Genomic DNA, 18,751 nt, shown 5'->3' on the forward strand with positions numbered 1-18,751 from the left:
TATCGGGCAAATCTGCATTTACAATTTTGAAGACCAGACCCATTTTTAGTTGTTTAACCGTGTCTTCCACCCTGAGCCAGCCTAGGCTGGCAAAGTGAGTGGGAGAGAGGTGGGTCATGGGCCCCAGTCCGAGAAGTAGTCGGATCAGTTTGTTTTGGGAGGTTTGAAGCTTAGTCTTCAGTGACACTGAGGTGTAGGAGTACCAAGAGGAGCTAGCATAGTCAAAAAGAGGCTGAATCAGGGCCCCTGAGAGGGTCCTGAGGGCCTGAGGGTTGACAAAAGAGGAAACTCTGCCCATAAATCTGGTTCTCTGGTTTACTCCTTTGACCACCTTTGCTGCCATGCTTTCACCTGTCAGGTATTTGTCAAGAATACATCCCAAATAGGTAATCTCTTCTTTGCTAGTGATGAATGGATTCTGTTTTACCAAGGTGTAATGACAGTTAGTTATCGGAAAGCCAAGTACGGAGTTCAAAACTGAGGGCTTCCTCAACTTGCATTTTGTCCTCGTTCTCGAGACCAGGAGTGCTGAGTCGTCAGTGAACAAGAACAAATTGCAGTTATAACTCAACATATAAAAGTTTTTGTCCAAGTATGTGTTTTTTTTTGTGTTCTTTTTCATATTTGAGCAATTTTTATGTTGGTCAAACTTACATATTTTGGGGACGTTGGGGAAGTATGGATTTCTGCAACCTATAATCGCCAAGGCTCATTTCTGACATTCTAAGGGGGAACAGAAGTAAGTGCAGCTCTGAACTAGAAAAAGTGCTCCTCGGAGCACAGGTCTCCGCCAGGTCAGGTAGGTTATTGTGGGCCAACAATGTTCGGAATTCGCCAATCAGGGTGGAATATGAAAAATCGGACAGAACCATCTTGATCACTTGACTATAGAGATAATGGGTACCGATTTGCGTGATGATTGGACAACATTTGTAGGAGTAATTCAAAAAAGAAAAGTGTTGAAAAAATCGGCCTCCTGGTGGCGCTATAATAGGGCAATGTTAAAGGGTGGCATTTGTTCTTCAAGATAGTGCGAATGTGCGTGCAAAGTGTCACCTCAATCAGACGCTGCGTTCATGATTTGTGGCATTTTGTTCAAAACAGGCCACTTCTGCAAACTTTAGATGTCAATGTTAGCCAATCAGGATGAAATATGAAAAATCAGACAGTTCCATTTTGATCACATGACTATAGGAGATCATGTGTACCGATTTGTGTGAAATTTGGATAAAATCTGAAGGCTTAATATCCAAAAATGTGTTGTACATAAGTGGGCCTCCTGGTGGCGCTATAAAAGGCAAATGTGAAAAATGCAGGGCAGATGTTTTTCCTTGGCCTCTAGGGAGTGTGCATGCAAAGTTTCATGCAGATCGGTGCAGTTATAGTTAAAAACACAAATCAGCCTTTTATAGCGCCACCATGAGGCTGATTTGAAAAATGTCAAGTGCCATTTGTTCCTCGGCGTAGTGGGAATGTGTTTGTGAAATTTCACGGAAATCGCAAGCTGCGTTCATGATTTGAGGTATTTTGTTCAAAGGTATGAATGAATCAGAATCGACTTTATTGTCACATCACAGGTTTACAGATGTAAAGAAGGAGGTGATTTTTTTGTTTTGTTCAAGCTTTATCATTTTTGTTTGGGGGGGGCATTGAGAGCAAGGAGAAAAATCAAACAGTAAAGAAAACATGTCAAGGAGAGGCAAAATCTAACCTTCATTTATAGCATAAACCAACAGGTATGTAGTGTGTACATGAGGTTAGGCATGAGGTGAAAAGTGGTAACACTTCAGTATAGGTCCACAGCAGCAACATGTGCGATTAGATGATGCAGGGTTATCCTTGGCAGGATGTCAGGTATGGAGTAACAAAAGTAGCATACAGCCTATGCATATACAAAAAAGAAAAACAACATAGGATATTGCGAGCACACAAACTCTCTGTTTTTAAAGTCACATGCCTTGAAGTTCATGGATCTTGAAGTAGAATATAACAATATTACAACTAGAAAAAGTGCTCCTCGGAGCACAGGTCTCCGCCAGGTCAGGTAGGTTATTGTGGCCTCCTGGTGGCGCTATAATAAGGCAATGTGAAAATGGTGCCATTTCTTCTTAGGCCTTGCATGGCAATCGGACACTGCATTCATGATTTGAGGCATTTTGTTCCAAAAATGTGTTTAGCTAAATTAGACCTGCTGGTGGCGCTATAACAGGCCAATGTGAAAAGGGTGGCATTTCTTCCTCGGCCTAGTGGGAATGTTTGTGCAAAATGTCACAGAAATCGCACGCTGCGTTCATGATTTGAGGCATTTTGTTCAAACGGACCTATCCAGCAAACTTTGGAAGCCAATGTTGGCCAATTAGGATGGAATATGAAATATCGGACACTTCTATCTTGATCACATGACTATAGATATACTGTGTACCGATTTGTGTGATTTTTGGACAGAATGTGAAGGAGTAATAGCAAAAAAAAATGTTTTCCAAAAGTCAGCCTCCTGGTGGCGCTCTAAAAGGCAGATGTGAAAAATGCATGGCAAAGGTTTTTCCTTTACCTCTAGGGAGAATGCTTGCAAAGTTTCACGCAGATCCGTGCAGTTATAGTTAAAAATGTAAATCGGCCTGTTATAGCGCCATCATGAGGCTGATTTGAACATTTTCAAGTGGCATTTCTTCCTCGGCCTAGTGGGAATGTGCGTGTGCAATTGTATGGAAATGGCAAACTGCGTTCATGATTTGAGGCAGTTTGTTCAAAACGGACCAATCCTGCAAACTTTGGAAGCCAACCTTAGCCAATGAGGATGGAATATGGGAAATCGGACAGATCCGGGTTGATCACATGACTATAGAGATACTGTGTACTGATTTGCATGACGTTTGGTTAAAATCTGTAGGAGTAATGGGAAAAAATGGGTTTGCACAAATCGGCCTCCTGGTGGCGCTATAACAGGCCCATGTAAAAAACGTGGGGCAGAGGTTCTGAATTGGCATCCAGGGAGTGGGTGTGCACAGTTTCGCAGCGACTGGGCCAACGGTGCCGGAGATTAGCTGCTAACGGACGGACAGGACGGACGGACGGACGGACACACGGACGGACGGACACACACACGGACGGACGGACGGACGGACGGACGGACGGACGGACGGACGGACGGACGGACAGGGGTTAAAACATACTCTCTCGCCATGCCTTTCGGCCTGGCGGAGACAATAATATGCAATGAAATTGTAGGGTTATGAATTGAGAGGAAAGTTTGTTTTAAAGAAACTTTGTGTTCATGCCTCTATGAAGAGCATGTGTATTTCAAAATCTGGAGTGGATTTATGGAATATTTTGGAGGAACCCAAACATTATTCAGTTCAAGAAGGTACGCTGCTCTGGTGGCACATGGGAAAACATTCTGCCCACCAATGTGGAGCCTATAGTTCAAATCCTCTGCGGTGCATCCAACTTGGCCGGGTGTTCCAACTTCCAACACGCCCATTTTCGGGTCAATATATGGAACCATATAGACACAAATATGACACAATGGTCAGTACCATATAGACACAATGGTCACAATGGACTAACTGGGAAGAAAAACATGTATAACAAGTGAATCTCATGTAGGAAAACATAAGGAGGTTCTGAGCATGGAATTTACTACACAAAGATAATAGTGACAATGTGGTTGGCCACTAGGTTGCAGGAGTGCACACAAATCCACCCATATCATGTACATATTATATTTTAGCCTTCAGTATTTAATTATACAGGAGAGATTTACCACAGTGAGTTAATTACTGCTTATTTGGTTATTAGTTTGATTTGAATTAATATTGCTAAATTTCCTGTGAGCAGGCCTACATGAGGCAACTTTGACTGAAAGCTCCCAAACAGTTTCCCTCAGTGAATCTTTAAGCCATGTCATGTTTCACTGAGCTGGATTTAAAACACTATTGTCCACTGATGACAATATTGGGAAAGAAAATCCAAGGTTAATTAAATCTATAACTTGATATTTTGTGGGATACTTGTAAAACCGTCTTTATCTACAGTAGCTGATTATATTGGCTGTATGTTGGCTTGAAAGACAGAAAGAGAGGCAAATAAAATAAGCTGCTCTTCTAACAGAATGTTTTATCAAAGTAATAATAGGAATAGGAAGTGCAGACCATGGGAGGTCAATATAACATACGTATAGATATATAAAGGAGAGTTCAAGTCAAGTCCACATGTCCCATTGTATCCTATTATGTTAAAATTATGTTAAATCGGCCAGCGCCGGCCGGCCTTTCCTCGGACGTCACACTCACTCATGTCACTATGACTCAGCTATAACCATATAAGGAGTTTCTAATGCAGCTACGCCCAAATATGGAGTGTGTTGTCCAACCTCAATGTGTCGTCATGGCATCAGGTGAAAACAAATCAGTCAGCTCCACAAAGTCAACTGCACAAAAGGGGCATACCCATATATGGGATTATATCGATATACTGATGACATCAGGGATGTCCATGGGCATAAAAGGGACAAGGACAGACAGATACAAAGATCTCCAAATATGGGCACAAAGGGACACAGACAGACGGGTACAACGGGTACTCTGACAAAGGCCCCGACACTATGACTCAGACATACTGTATTGGTCGGATGGTTGGTGGGACGTATGGTGTGAGGGCCAATTGGCCCGAACTCTAGCCTAGATGTGAGGGCTGCATAGTGGCCCGAACCGAACCTCTAGTGTTTTAAATCCTCAGAAAAATTATCTCTGCTCAATGGACTGTAATGTATTCCCCCCCTCCCCCCCCCCCCAAAATTACTTACTAAACAGACTTTGGGTTATACTCAATATTAGCTCTATCCTTGTCCTCAGGATACAGGATAAACAAGTGATAAACAAAAAACTGAGCAGACAAAATGGACAATCCTTGGATAGGGCTATCCTTGACTAAAGAAATTATTAGTCGACTAATAGTTATAGGAATTTGTTGACTAACTGATATAGTTGATTTCATGACAAATCTGTAAAATTGTATTATTGTGTAGGCCTACCGAGACCAGCCTTTATAGATTGGTGAGGTTACAATACTGGCTATTGGCCTATAGACTGGTAGAATTAGAGTTTACTAGATTGTGCTCATAATTTCCCAAGAAATAATCCTTGAGCATGAAAAAACACATAATAGCGAGCAATCAACTAACAAAATCTTGGTAGACTATGACCAAAATGACCATTTAATCAATTATTCAACTAACTGAGGGGATATCCCTACTTGGATGGAGAGAGAGAGAAAAAAAAAACATCTATCTAACGCGATGCTGCATTATTGGTCGTGAAAACTGTATAGTTTCATTTTTTATCTTGTCAATTTTTCTTTTCTTTTTCTTTTTTAAATATTTTTGTGCTCTCATATAATATGCATTATATTTGTATATTGTTGTTGTTGTTTGTTTTTTTGTAAATGTTCTTACTTTGATTTTCTTTGAATATTTATTTTCATTACATGTTTATTTGTGCATTTGTTTTACTATTTGTTCTGCTAAAGGTAAAACTCAAATAAAGTGTTGATCATAAAAAAATGTCATGTGTGAAAAACATGCCATGCTAAACATAAATAATACATTGTAACAATTTCTCTTATTAACTGCACAATCGTGTCAGCCATTTATTCACAACAACAACAACAACAACATATATTCATAGGCAGTCACGTTGTCATGTTGCGTGACAACAGTCGTTGCGTGTGAACCTGCAACGACATGGTCCAGTCAATCCTTCATTTTACATATACAGTAGCCTAACCTACTAAGGAACCTGTAAGAGCCATATTTAAAAGAAATCTGTATTAGAGTATTTTTGAGTATCTTGAGTATTTGGATTACATTTCTTGATTGCCATTATTTTGTGCATGCTTGTGGGTTTGCAGCTAATTAAGTCCATTGAGCCAGTTGCTAGAACAGCCTTTGATTAGAAGCTTTCTGTATTAACAGCACCTGTGTCTAGAAAAGTTTGTCAGTCTAGAGCTGGAAGCAAACACAGTTTTTTGACCCTGTAAAGAACCTACAAAACCTGTTAAGTTAGAACCACCTTTTTGAACACTTTGGATGTATATGTCATGTATGTTTTTTCTGTGCACGTTTTTCTTCACTAAAAAGTTAAACTCATCAAGGTGTGATTTTTTGGAGTCAAGCTTATTGTTTTTTGGGCTTTCACTGGAATTAAGAATTGGGACCAACAGAACCCTAACCTTAACCTCACAAACAATGCCTAACCTAACCTTAAACTAATCTTAACCCTAAACCTAGCCATAAACCTAAACATTGACCTAAAATGTAAACATTTTGGGGTCCAGAAACATTGATGTTAAATGTTTCTGTAGAAATGTACAGTGACAATGATTTCTCTGGCGATTGGGTTGCCTGAGATGCAGCATTATGACACTCTAGCTTACATGTACATGTACAAACAGGACAGATCACAAGCAAGAAGCGAGTAATTTGTCTTTTTACCAACAGAAAGGAGTCCTGAGGCATCTTCTTTTAATAAAGTGTCCGATGAAGATGTACTGATTACCAAAGCAACAAGTCATGATAATATTCCCACCTTATTTCACGAGATGCAGTAAGTTGATTATAACACCACTGTTCTAATGAACAGAATGGTTTCAGACAGTAACACCATTGTTCTAATGAACAGAATGAGATACACATTTTCATTAATAATAAATCCTTAGTGAATTTGTTTGTCACACCTGGTGCCTGTCTGCTTGTCTAAGTGCTTTTCTGGGGAACGTCTTGTCTGCGTATCTGCCCACCTCAGTCTGCTTCCCTGTCTGTTAATGTCTCGGTTAACATTCCCCCCGACGCCCTACCTGAAATCTGGTCGGCCATTCTGCTTGTGTTCTGCATGTCTGTCTGTGTGTCTACCCACCTGCCTTTCTGTCTGCTATAAATATCTGTTATATCTGTTATAAATATTTCAGTTACTCTTGTCTGTGTGTCACAGTGTTTCCTTGTTTCCCGGTCTGGTTTGTTTGTCTGTCTAATGATTAGACAGACAAAACCAGACCGGGAAACGAGGAAACACTGAGACAGACAGGGAAGCAGAGAGACAGATTAGACTCTAATCTGTCTCTCTGCTTCCCTGTCTGTCTCAGTGTTTCCTTGTTTCCCTGTCTGGTTTGTTTGTCTGTCTAACTGCACGCCTCCCTGCCAAGCCATTAACTTGTTTTGACTTTACTCCTGCCTCCGTGTACCTGCTTTTGATGTTCAGCGTCCTGACAAAATCAGACTATTTGCAGAGAAAGGTGTTATCAAAATTAATTGACTGGGTTTTTCAAATTGTCCCTTGATCTAAGGCCCATCCTGATCTGCTAGTATAGGTCAGGAAAGAAAAGGTTGGGGCGAAGTCCCAAGAGCCGAGTGGTTAGGGCAAATACTACATGGACTCTAATGCCTGACACCTAGTCCCCGATTAGTTTCCTGGTCGTGTGAACCATTTGCTTCATGTCACTACTCTACTCATTCTCCGTGTTTCTTGTCTCTCTCCACTGTACAAATAAAGGCTCAGAAAAGTGAAGTCCAAAGAGGGAAGGAGTTTGTTCTCGCTCTAACATACAGTAGATCATATAATTGTCTCCGCCAGGCCGAAAGGCATGGCGAGAGAGTATGTTTTCGCCCCTGTCCGTCCGTCCGTCCGTCCGTCCGTGTGTCCTGTCTGTGTGTTAGCAGCTAATCTCTGGCACCGTTGGCTCGGTCGCTCCGAAACTGTGCACACACACTCCCTGGATGCCAATTCAGAACCTCTACCCCAATTTTCACATGGGCCTGTTATAGCGCCACCAGGAGGCCGATTTGTGCAAAACCCTTTTTTTTTTACATTACTCCTACAGATTTTATCCAAACGTCATGCAAATCGGTTCACAGTATCTCTATAGTCATGTGATCAACACAAATCTGTCCGATTTCCCATATTCCATCCTCATTGCCTATGGTTGGCTTCCAAAGTTTGCAGGATTGGTCCGTTTTGAACAAAAAGCCTCAAACTATGCACGCAGCTTGTGATTTCCGTGAATTTTCACACGCACATTCCCACTAGGCCGAGGAAGAAATGCCACCCTTTTCACATTGGCCTGTTATAGCGCCACCAGCAGGTCTAATTTAGCAAAACACATTTTTGGAACAAAATGCCTCAAATCATGAATGCAGTGTCTGATTGCCGTGAAAGACCTAAGAATAAATGGCACACTTTTCACATTGGCCTATTATAGCGCCACCAGGAGGCCACAATAACGTACCTGACCTGGCGGAGACCTGTGCTCCGAGGAGCACTTTTTCTAGTTATATATGTTATCCTTTAGCTCCAGCCCAGGCACCATGTAACTTCAACCTTAGTTCCTTGGAATGCAATTTCACATTTAAAAATGCCTGAAATATTTATTGAATTGTATTCATTGAAAATACGTTTGAAAAGCAGTATGTAATTGTAGATCAACTCATGGGCCTTGGTTTGCCTGTTGTTCGAGTTATTGATACCAATTTCTAAGATTGTGCTTGGTTTGTCCCACCTGTTTAAGAGCAGGCATGCTGTAGGTGAAGAGATAAGGTTGACTTGAGGCTAGCCAGGGACAACTTCAGGGGAGAGCTGCCAGGGCCTTATGGATGGCGTAGCCTATTACAGTGTCTTGTGTTCCTGATCTGGTTTTCTAAGTGTATAGTTTTCAAGTGCAAATTTCTGTTTCCTATTTTTGGAACGTTTACTTTTGGCCAGTCTTATTTCTTTTTTTGTATTGTCGCAGGCTTGTACTGTCTGTTAATTGTTGGAGGTAAATAAAATACCTGAAATCTGCATGTGTGGAATGTGGATCTGTCTACTTTTGGGAGCCTTGAACCGTCGGCCAGCCTTTCCTCAGTGATGATGTGGTCACAAACAATAAGCCTTGGGGTTTCATTGTATTTTGTTCATGAGGAAACCATGTTTCCTATTCCTATATTCCAAAGTTTTCATGGGGAACTTTTTCTCATCACTGTATGTCTCTATTAGGGCTTGTGTAAGTGTATTGCACAGGCAGTAACGTACTGACTAGAGTTGTCAAATTTCTGAACGGAAGTTTTCGGGCCGGGGCGAAATCATATGCTAATTAGTCGGGAAACAATGGTAATTGTTCCGGCCCAGTTCGGCCGGGCCTTAATTTTCAGGACGTTGAGAACTCTAGCACTGACACATAACATTGTATTTAATTAATCTACAGATTACAAAGTGTTAACACTATAAAGAAAAGTCCTAACTGAACCTGTGCCCTCTGATAATGCCTGAGCTCAACAGCAACAAAACATGAGAGGGCAGTGAAGGTGCATTCCTTTACAGTTGATTTTGGAAAACGACTACACCAATCAATCAGCGTCAGACTTAGGCCAAGGACTCAACCCCTGTATTTCTTTCTGTCAGTGACAATGTTATGTTTGTGAATTTGTAATCTCAGTTTACTTTGGAAAACATCCATATTAACACGCACGCACGCACGAACACGCACGTGTATATATATATATATATATATATATATATATATATATAATTTATGACATTTAGGACAATAATAGTTAATTGTATTTGTATTGCACTTTACATTTGAACAAACCTCAAAGTGCTACAGTACAGAATAAAAACATTTGCATAAAACAATCTAAAAAAAATCTATTCAAAACAAGCAAAGGGGCAAAAAAACCTAGGGGTTAAAACCTAAAAAGCTAACCAAATGCTTTATTAAAAAAGAAAGTCTTTTCACTAGTAAGAAGGTAGCTAGTCAGTAATTCATATTTCTGGGCGGTGTAGCCGCCCCTATAAGTGGGGTTGGGACACCTCATTAGCTGTACTGTGATTGGCTCATTAGTACACCCCTAGCTGTACTGTGATTGGCTGACTCTATTGGCTGACTCTATTCAGCACTGTGATTGGCTAGCGAGACACATGATGACATTAATAACCTATAAATAGGATTATGCACTTCAAAAAAATATTTTTTTGCCGGACCCAGGGGGTCTGGCTTACATGAGGCTTTGTACCTGTTTTCTCCATACATGGGCATGGTCACTTTGTCCTTAGGCCCCAGCCATAAAAGTCTGTCCCCCTTTCGTCCATACATGGGCATGTTTTGTACCTGTTTTCTCCATACATGGGCAAAAAACTGGTTTTGGTCACTTTGTCCTTAGGCCCCAGCCATAAAAGTCTGTCCCCCTTTCGTCCATAAATGGGCATGTTTTGTACCTGTTTTCTCCATACATGGGCAAAAAACAGGTTTTGGTCACTTTGTCCTTAGGCCCCAGCCATAAAAGTCTGTCCCCCTTTCGTCCATACATGGGCATAGACACAGGCTGACACGTCATGTGAAGTCTGGGTCTGGCAGAACCAGGTCTCCTGGTCTTGTTTTTTGAAGTGAGCTTCCATCACTATGATGACCACTGTGATGACCACACCGCCCACTTCACACTGGGTGTGATTTTTGCCAGACCCAAGGGGTCAGGCTTACATGAGGCTTTGTACCTGTTTCGTCCATACATGGGCATGGTCACTTTGTTCTCCGGCCCCAGCCAAAAAAAGTCTGTCCCCCTTTCGTCCATACATGGGCATAGACACAGGCTGACACGTCATGTGAAGTCCGGTGACGTAGTGCTCTGATCTTACAAAGTACTTATTCTGGGTCTGGCAGAACCAGGTCTCCTGGTCTTGTTTACTAACAGAAAGGGATGACTGATGTTCTGCCAGAACCCTCGACAGCATCACCCCACCAGAAGTCCCGTTGGCTGTCTCTGCTGACAGCCTGCTGGCTCCCCAAGTCTCCTCAGTTCCACTTTGGAACACAGCACCCTTTGGCGAGAGTGTCAGTTGGATAGTCCGTCAGTCTTCCCTCTGACCTGTTTTCCCATCTGTTGTTATGTCAGAACACTTGTTTGTCCGCCTGCCTGTCAGTCAGTTAATTTGTTTGTCTCTTGGTTTGTTTCACCTGGTACCTGTCTGTTTGTCTATGTGTTCTGCATGTCTGTCCGTGTGTCTGGTCTCAGACTACAAGCGGGGGGATTTCTGGGTCAGAAACAACCGAGTATCGGGGGGGGTCAGGAGTGAGCAAGATAGGTCCCGATGAGCTGTGGGTTGCCTTTGGTGTTGGATCAAGCTTTCAGAAATGGTTGCCACAATGACTCATCACAGTGTCTGACTCTCCCAGTCTTTCACGCTTTCACCGGGTGTGACACTGGCAGAGGAAAGAAGACTGCCTGGGAAACTTGGAAGTCATTCCCAGAGGTGAATGAGGCTTTCAGTGAACTCCTATGCATGCCAAGTGAGGTCAGTGAAGGATCAATATTCCTGCTAGAGTGATTTATGGTGCTCATGTATGACCAAACCAGTCAGTTCATGGAAGTGAATGATGCCAGGAAACAGTTCTTCACACAGAAGTCAAGAACACTAAAGAACATTCCTCCAACGCAGGCAGCACTCAAGCAAACATCAAGCGCATTTGCTACCAGGCCATTTGGAATCAGACATTTGTCCTGGAACCAGAGATGCCAGAGACATGTGATTGGGGCTGGACAATGGAAATAACTGGGTGGCAACCGTTTTGCACCACTCTCCCTGAAGCAACATTGTGCCACGAATTGATCCACTGTCACTGCACGAAAGGGTGTACTGGACGATTCAAGTGTGCCAAAGCTGCAGTCAAATGTATAATCATTATCATTATTATCACAAATATTTTTTATTGTCTTGTTTTTCTCTCTTTCCTGTACACAAGATTTGACAATAAAGAACAACCTTGAACCTTAATTATTGTCATTTACTATTAATATAGTATTAAAATAGACTGCCACCATGAGTTTATAATGCTCATTTGTTTTGTATTATTCCTATTGTCACAAAATGGAAGTAAAGTTTCAATCTAAACGTATTACTATGTAATTTAACCTTGACCTTGATTTAAATGTATGTCCTTGGGTTCTGGCAATCTCCAAAGTATCATCAAATGAATGGGCAACCCCAAATTAGTTATAAAGAACACCTTAAAGGTTTTTCTACTGTATTTAGTTCCAAAATTATATGTGTTTGTCATTTAGAGCTAGTGGACTGGCGGCCATCTTGGATTTGACCTCTCAGAGGTCAAATCTGACTTCCCTCCACGTCTGAAAATTAATATTATGGTATTTACTAACTATGCTGAAAGTTTCACGATTCTTACAAAAAGTGAACGATTTTGTTGCTAATCCGCTGTCAGTCACAGACTTTGCCTGTCTTGTCTAGGTGTTGTATGCTATGTTTTCGTTCTAGTTGTTTTGGTTCTATGTTCCCCAGCTGTATTTCATGTCTAATCAGCCCTCATGTGTATATTAGTCTTGTTCCCCAGTCAGTCCTTGTCGGATCACTGTTTGTGTTGCATCCTTTGTCTGTAAGGTCTTATGTTCACCTGTATTAAATTCCCAATCATGGGTTTTGAACGCTATTCTGCCTGGCTGTCCTGCATTTGGGTTCTCACCACACCAGCATGTGACATAATGATCCGACCAGACTGGACCCAGTGGACAGCACACCTGACCACAGTCTGTCTACACCTGAAGTCCTGGTTGTGTAAGCGCTGACTGTCCAGCTTCGCTTCGGCCCCCGTTTCTATACATCCCTATATGCCGTTGGCAGTGGAAGAATGCTCTGGGGAGTTTCAGCCCCTTTCCCTGTCCTTCGGACCCCGTCTCCCATTGGCAGTGGAAGAAGAGACTCTGTCTATTTCCCGTCTGCAGTGGAAGACTGCTCTGGGGGGATTCAGTCTTTTGGACTACGTTTCAATGCCCCAATGGCAGTGGAAGAACGTTCCGGGGGATTTCAGCCTCTTTATGGGTTTTGAACACTATTCTGCCTGGCCGTCCTGCATGGTTCTCAGCTTCTCACCACACCAGCATGTGACAGTTGGACATGTTTTCATTAACAAAATCAATAGCCAAAAACAATGTACTGGATATCCAAACATTTACCAAACCTTTTCCCAGGCCTGGAAAACAGTTTTTCTAAATACAAAATATTTCATCACAGTGCGTCACAGCCACGTCAAACAAAATGGCGACTGAACTAAACAAGTTATAAGCCCACTTGTTTCTATGATGAAAGAGTAAGTTAAAATGTGAATATCTTTCCGTGGTTTTGTCTGCTCCGTGGACGCTATTGTTAAATTAGTTTCGGTTTGTTTCGAGTGGGGAAGGTTCGACGGACACGTGAATCCCGCCGTCGACAGATTCAAACGCAGAGCAGAATCTGTTCTTGAGAGATTACACCGGGGCAGGTAAATAAAATGGTAGGGCAGGTGAAGTTTGCTATCTGGTTGCCCCACGGGCAGGTGCACATTTTGTCTCTCCAGCTCTTTATTAAACAGAAAATGCCTTTTCGGGTCAGGATACCAATTTTATCGAATCAGGACAGAGAACTCAGACAGGATACAGATTAAACAAGTGAAATTGGAAGTGATGACACAAAGAAATGAGCTTGTAAAATTGGAACATTATAAAAATGAAGCTGATAAATGGGTACTCTCTCCTGATTGGCTGAAATGGTGTCACCTAACTGGACATTTATTTTCTGTCTATCAAAGAGCTGGAGAGACAGAGAGACCCCTGTTACTGAACAAACACTCTATAGCAATGAGTACAATCAGAATCTAGAGCTTTAACCCATAACAAAACCCTTTTTGTTTTAACCAAAAAATATCACTTACCCTACCTTCAACCCATAGTCATATTCATAGCTATTTAGATATTTGGCATACATATTGAGGTATGACATTTTTTATCGTGCAGCCCCATAATTCGCAAGTAGAAAGTAAAAAATAAGTGTTTAATTGAACGGTAATTCAAATTTAACCTATCATTTTATAAAGGACGATTTACTTTTCGGGCAAGTGGGCAAGACCTGTGGGCAAGTAGAAAATGAGCTGTACTTGCCCTCCTCTCTCCTGCAACCACCACCCCCTCCTCCCTCCTCGTCCCTCCTCCCTGACGATTTCGCCAACTTCTTTGACAAGAAGGTGAACGATATCCGATCCTCCTTCCCTCCTCCCCCGGCTGGTGCCCTGCGCACTACCCACACCCGTCTGCCTGCCACCCCCCCTCTCTACCTTCATCTACTCCTCTTCCCCCCCCCCATCCCCTCTCTATCCCACTTCTCTCCCCTCTCCCCTAACGAGGTCCTTCTCCTTGTTACCTCTCGTCGCCCCACCTCATGCTCTCTGGACCCGGTCCCATCCACTCTGCTGCAGTCTATTGCACCTGAACTTCTTCCCTTCTTAACCCACCTTATTAACACCTCTCTGACATCTGGCTACTTTCCCTCTGCTTTCAAGACTGCCAGAGTCACCCCCCTCCTGAAGAAACCGACACTTGACCCCTCTGAGATCAAGAACTACAGACCGGTTTCCCTTCTATCCTTCCTATCTAAAACTCTCGAACGTGCTGTCTTTAAACAACTGTCCTCCAACCTCCACGCATTGCTGCTTGTCTGGCTGACATCTCGGAGTGGATGTCGACAAACCACCTGAAGCTCAACCTGGACAAGACCGAGCTGATGTTCCTCCCGGGGAAGGGCTGTTTTTGCAGAAAATGCACTAAAGACTTCTGGTGATTAGTAGTTTTCGTTCCCTACCTATGTTGAATACACTTATTGTAAGTCGCTTTGGATAAAAGCGTCTGCTAAATGACTGTAATGTAATGTAATGTAATGTAATGCCCGACGGGCAAGTGCCTCTGAGACCTTAGTGTCAACCCCTGTTACTAGAAAAAAAAAAGCTATCATTGTACTTTGGTGTTATTTTTTATGCTATGTTGATGAATTGAATACATAGGACCTCAAATCCACAGGACTTTTTTGTGTTATCCATTTAGACCGAGGGCCCTATTTCCGCCGGTGCCTTACCTATTATACCTAAACTTCCTTGCCAAAAAAAGTAAAAAATGGCAAAGACGTTTAAGGATAATGGGTAAGGCGCCGGCGAAAATATGGCCCCAAATGTGTGTCTGTACTCGTGCTGTTTGCATTGCAAGTATTCAATCAATCAATCAATGACCGAAAGCTTGCTATACAGTGTATGTATACACATTTTTAATAAATCTGATTTTGAACAGTTTCAAGTGTGCGGACTGCAGGGGCTCCCTTTAATTGTTCATTTGGTTTCCTTTTGGCTCCGGCACCTCACCCAAGTATATTGTCAGATGAGCTGTTTTATTTTCACTAGAAGAGAGGAGAGAGGAATGCACGTATGCAACATGAAAACTTATGAAACGAACAATATAAAAACATGCATGTGCAATATGAAAACATTACGATAGCACACCTTGTAAGACAACACTACATTACATCATTATGAATAGCATGAAAATGTGAATTGCATCAATAATGGTGAATGGCAAACAATGATGAATTGCCAAATGAATGGCAAAAATGAATGTTGCGTCAGAACTGTCTGAGCGGCTGACAGCCGGCTTAGTCAGACCAGTTTGCTCTACGGCTGGTGGACTGCTCCCCAGGAACTCTGACCCCCATGCTTGCCCATTTGACCACGCTTCTAGCACTGTCCCATTCACTCCCGGTTTCCACCCCCTCCTGTGTCTAATAAACAAACTTGTTTTGACTTTACTCCTACTCCTGTTCAGCGCCTTGATTAAATCCGACTATCTGCAGAGAAAAGTGTTAGAAATTAAGAAATTAAAATAAATTGACTGGATCTTTCAAATTGTCCCTTGATCCTGATAGCGGAGTGGTTAGGGTGAATACCACATGTGGGCTCTAATGCTTGACAGCAAGGAAATGCAAGCCACTACCCTACTCCTTCTCTGTGTTTCTTATCCCTCTCCACTGTACCTATCAAATAAAGGCTCAGAAAAGTAAAAGAAAACAACTTAAAGGGGGGCTCCTCTGCCCTACAGCAGTGGTTCTCAACCTTTTCAGGCCGCGACCCCTCAAAACAATCATATTTGAACTGCTGACCCCCCACCCTGACAAGCACTTGGAACTGTAGGAGTTCACAACGCCTCGCGGTTTGAGGCGTTGTGAGCTTGTAGATCGGCTTTTCACAATTTTTGCCTCTTTATTATATTATTTGAAAATGTGGCCAATGTTTGACCAGTTTTTATTGTTTGATTACGTTTGATGCAGTAGTGGTCTTTTTTTCCTTTTCTTTAGGTATTAAAAACTTCTTTACTTCACTTTACTGTCATCTAGGGACCCCCAAAAATCATGTGGGGACCCCCCTGGGGGTCCTGACCCACAGGTTGAGAACCACCGCCCTACAGTACAGTATGTTTGAACATTGATCATATATATATATTTTTTTTTACACATTATGGATTATATTGTGTATAAGGAAAATGTAATATACTGTAATATACTATATATTGGCATCGAGATTGTAACATGTCCTCTGTGAGGGGACAGAATTACATACAGTACTGTAAGAGACATAGGGGAGTGGACACATAATTATTTTGGAGATATAGGATACTTTGGATTTCAGTATCATGCCACTATTGTGAGACTGCATTGAGTACAATTGACCAGTTTATTTTCAAACTTTTTGTTTGAAAGCCACATCAATGGGCAAGTCAAAATCTCAAAGCACAACTGTATTCATGATGAAAATAGCTGATCTACAAGCTCAGATCACAATGCATCGCAATGCTATTTAGCTATTTTCACTATATTTAAATGAAAAAGAAATGAAAATATTTCACGCCAATAAAGCTCCTTTGAATGTAATTGAATAAAGACCAAGCCAGCCCTACCTGCCTCTGTCACAGTTTGGCCCTGTCCTCTGCACAGCCCCTCCCCGCCCCCTTGTTTGTGAGACTGTTTCCACCTGCGTGCCCATCTGTGTGCTGTTTTGGCCTAATGACTTCCTTATTTAAGCGGACTTAAATGTTTACTCGGTGCCTTAGTATAACACTGACTCTGCCACGACGTGAGTGGTCATGTGCTCTGTTTATTCATGTGTTTACTCCCCGTGTTTCGGGTCACTGTTTATATCCCTCTGTCGAGGTGTACCTTTGTTATGTTATTTCCAAAGTAAAGTATTATTTCTGCAACTCCTGTTTCCGTCTCATGTAATTGGGTCCTCACCGTGTTCCCCAGTGCACACCGTGACAGCCTCTGATTGGCTTCCTGGCAGCAAGGACCAGGAAGCCCGCCCCCAAAAAGGATGCAGGACCAGCTTCAAGTAGATAGCATCCCAAATCACCTTCACCCTTTGCCCTTGGCAACCATACTGACGATGAAGGATCCGTAGGCCGCTGCGAGTAGCCTATGTTATTATCATTTTTATCCAAAACAAATGTTACATTATAGTGTGAGGTTATGATGTCAAAGTGCAGCTGATTGAGAAACTTAGATTGAATGAGTTGTTTTCAATTCAGATTGATGAAAGTACAGATATCGCAAATGATGCGCAGCTGTTGGCATTTATGCGACATTTGATGGACCCACCCGACACAATAGTGGTGGTCCCCAGGTTGCTCTTAGTCAGGATGGTGGTCCCTGGGTCAAAATCAGTTGAAACCCCCTGTTTTAGACTGAGTGTGTGACTGTACTCGCTGTTTGCATTTCTGTCTAATAGTATTCAATCAATCAATGACCGAAAGCTTGCTATACAGTGTATATATAAAAATAAATCTGATTTTGCACAGTTTCGAGTATGCGGACTGCGGAGGCTTCCTTTAATTGTTCATTTGGTTTCCTTTTGGCTCCGGCACCTCACCCAAGTCCACTGGCAACTGAGCTTTTTTTTTCTTCACTATTTAGAAGAGAGGAGCGAGGAATGCACGTATGCAACATGAACACTTATGAATGAGCAATACAGTAGGTGGCCAGTGACTATCAAAACCATTGGTGATGTGTGCTGGATTTGAACCAACATCATCTCGGGTCACGCGCTTCATGCAGGAGGTGTGGAAGGAAAATGGCCAAAGTCACTGCTGTCGCTACTGTATGAAAACATTGCGATAGCACATCTTGTATGACAACACTGCATTACATCATTATGAATAGCATCAAAATGTGAATTGCATCAATAATTATGAATGGCAAGCGACGATGAATGACAAATGAATGTTGCATCAGTGCAACGCAACAGAACTGTCTGAACGGCTGACAGCCGGCTTAGTCAGACCAGTTTGCTCTACGACTGGTGGACTGCTCCCCAGGAACTCTGACCCCCAGGAACTCTGACCCCCATGCTTGCCCATTTGACCACGCTTCTACACTGTCCCATTCACTCCCGGTTTCCACCCCCTCCTGTGTCTAATAAACAAACTTGTTTTGACTTTACTCCTGCCTCCACATACTTGCTTTTGAGTCCATTCTGTTCAGCGCCTTGATTAAATCCGACTATCTGCAGAGAAAAGTGTTAGAAATTCAGAAATTAAAATAAATTGACTGGATTTTTCAAATTGTCCCTTTATCCTGATAGCCGAGTGGTTAGGGTGAATACCACATGTGGGCTCTAATGCTTGACAGCAAGTCCCCCATTATTTTATTATTTGACAATTTGGCCAATGTTTGACCAGTTTTTACAGTTTGTTGGTTACTTTTGATGCAGTAATGGTCTTATTTTTCTTTTCTTTAGGTATAAAAAATAACTTAAAAGTCACTTTACTGTCATCTAGGGACCCCCACAAATCATGTGGGGGCCCGACCCACAGGTTGAGAACCACTGCCCTACAGTACAGTATGTTTGAAAATTGATCATATCTTTTTTT

Source organism: Gymnoscopelus braueri (assembly GCF_963280865.1).
Source record: "Gymnoscopelus braueri genome assembly, chromosome: 16".
Lineage (NCBI taxonomy): Eukaryota > Metazoa > Chordata > Actinopteri > Myctophiformes > Myctophidae > Gymnoscopelus > Gymnoscopelus braueri.